Below are 2,991 nucleotides of genomic sequence, written 5' to 3'. Positions count from 1 at the left end.
TTGACCCACTTGATTCTTGGTTCCCCTCCTTTAACTGGCCCGTTCAGTCTCCATTTTTGGACTGACTCCGCTACTCATCATCTCATTCACTTTCCTGGCTTGGGTCTTCTGCAAACACTGTTGTCTTTCTGATCCAGCTACCTCTGAATTCCCTCTTTCTGACTGCAAGTTACTGTCCTCCATTATCACTCGCTCCCCTCCCCCATTCTATCCCAAAGGGACTTAGGCTTTGAGACGCTCAGCATTGCAACGCCTAACGTTTAGACCCCTAGAAAACTCACAAGAACAACATTGTGATCCAAAGCCTGAATTAGGTGCCTACGCTCCTCAGGCAATGCATGGGATGGGATCTTAGGGGTCTTAGGATGGGATCCACAAAAGCCAACATGCTAGGCGGAGAGCTGCCTCAACCAGTTGACGGGAAATGGCCCAACCTGATGCTCACTTTAGATAAGCTATTACCAGCAGGACAGTGGGGTGGGAGGAGGTATTGTTTCATATTCTCTGTGTGTATATAAAGTCTGCTGCAGTTTCCACGGTATGCATCCGATGAAGTGAGCTGTAGCTCACGAAAGCTCATGCTCAAATAAACTGGTTAGTCTCTAAGGTGCCACAAGTACTCCTTTTCTTTTTGAGAAGAAGGTTGTGTCTTTACTGCCCCCCTCCTTCCCTCACAGAGTTAGGTGCCTAAATCAGGGCTGCAGGGAGATGCCTATCTCTACTAGTGATCCACAAATAGCAACCCCTATCCTGGAATCAAGCGGTTTAGGCACCTAAATCATTTCCTGTGAGAATGGGTTTTGTGCCTCCCTCTGTCCGCACAAACCAGGAGGAGGTCGCGGTGGTGTTCTTGTGAGAATGAGTTACGTGCTGGCCTCACTCCACACAAACCAGGAGGAGGTGGGGTTCCCACCTTATAACTTTTAGCCCAGTGGTTAGAACACTCACCTGGGAGACCCAGTTCAATTCTCGGCCAATGGGAGCTGCAATCTGGGCTGAGGCAGCACGTAGAGCTGCCTGGCCATGCCTCCACCTAGCAGCTGAGCAAGGGGATGTCGCCACTTCCAGGGAGCCCCCCAGGTAAGCGCCACCCAGAGCCTGCCTCACCCTGTCCCGTGCCCCAACCCCCTGCCCCCTCCCACACCCAAACTCTGTTGCTGGGGGGAGGGTGTGGGTGCCCAAGACTGCCCCAGCAGCGGCCGGTGCACCTGGCACAGGGGCTGCTTGAGCTGCCCCTGAGCCAGGCAGTCACAGAATCCGCAACGTCTGTGAAACTCGCAGCCTTAGATATGACAATCCAGATTCTCAAAGGTATTTAGGTGCCTATCTCCCACTGATTTCAATGGCTTTTGGAGCATTCATAAACCATGCAATAATTACCCAAATAATGCTTTAGGACATATTAGAGAAGGCCTGGGTTCCCTCTGATTTGCAAAACACCTTTTATATACCACACCACATGGAAAGTTTCATTAGTACCTGCTCCTGATCCCATTGAAATTGATCCAAAAAGAGTAAATTATTCCCTTTTCCTTTGGGCCTTAGATAGTCCCACCATTGAAAGAAGGTTGGCCTCTAAATTGAATTAATAAATACTAGAAAGGGTATCAGTGACTTAACCAGTGGGACTTCATAGTTTATGTAAAAGAAAAATGTAGGTTAGTTGATATATCTTGTGATGGCATGCAGTACATCCCTCAGTTTATCCCTGGGTTTGAGAGCCAACAGTCAAAGAAGTTCCCAGTGCTTAGATACCAGCACTGGTATAAAATGTTTGTTATTACTCGTTTGTTCAGTGCCATTGATAGGCAACGTGGTAGGGAAACTGCAATTTGTTATGGAAGGAGAGTAGGAGCCATTGGAAGGATGTGCTGGGGAGGGGGAAGAATATTTTTACCAAGAAAAATTGGATCTACTTGAAAGATGCTGTGAGAAGTGGGCAGTCCAGCGATGAGGTTGCAGTAGTAAAAATGATAAATAACTGGAGAATATCTGGCAGTGGGAACAGTGATGAAATGAGGGATTTTTGGAGAGAGAGAGGAAGAATTGGCATGATTTTCCAGCAGCTCAGTTAGGAAGGAAGAAAAATTGGATGAGAGAAGACAACTGTGACATACAGGCTGTAAACGTGATTGACTGAAGAGGGTGACATTTCCAGCCATGATAGAATGGAGAGTTTGGGGCAAGCTAAGAAGTTCAGTTTGCCATGTGTAATCTGAGTTTGTGGCTGGACATCTAGGAGGAGATGTAACAGTTGCAGGTGTGAGGGAGGTCAGATGTGGAGACGGGTAGTCAATAGGCGGACCATGGTCCCAATCTAGGCAGCCAGATGCTTTTCCATGGACCACATGGGTTGAAGCTGAGCTGGAGCTCTGCCTGCTCCCCAGCACAGGGACCCCCAGCAGGGAGAACTGGCTGCAGGGTGGAGTCATGTCTCCAGGCAGCTACTTCTGCAGGCTCAGCAGCACAGGGCTGGGGGGGCATTTCCCCCCACACACACACCCGCCCCCTGCGGGGAGCCTAATGTGTCTCCATGACGCCCTGCCCTTCCAATCAGGGAGTGATAGGGTGTCAGGTGCTCACTCTGCAGCCCAATCAGAGCACTATAGGGGCCCTAATGCAAATCCTTTTCTGCTTGCTGTTGAGACTGCATGGGTGGCTGGGCCAAGGAGCTGAGACTCCTGGGCCCTACCAGGTAACCTGGCTGGTAAGTGCCTGACAGGTCCTGTACCATCCCTTCGTGCAGGGGCCCCCTACCTGCAGACCTCCCCTCCCCCTGGCCTCATACTCCCTGTCCCCAAGCATTCCACAGGCTCCCAAGCCCCCCACCCCACCCTTGTGCACCCCCCAATGGTCCCTAGAGCTCCCACCCCCGCCTTGTGTCCTCCCCGTGCCTCGTCCTTTGGGCCCTGTCTCCTGCCCCCAACTCCACCCTGCCGCTTTCCCTCCTCCGGTTGCCTGCTTCTGCCACATACTGGCCTCCGCCCTCCC

The sequence above is a fragment of the Caretta caretta genome, chromosome 3 (assembly GCF_965140235.1).
Source record: "Caretta caretta isolate rCarCar2 chromosome 3, rCarCar1.hap1, whole genome shotgun sequence".
Taxonomy (NCBI): Eukaryota; Metazoa; Chordata; order Testudines; family Cheloniidae; genus Caretta; species Caretta caretta.
The sequence above is the reverse complement of the archived record's forward strand: the minus strand, read 5'-3'. Positions refer to the sequence as shown.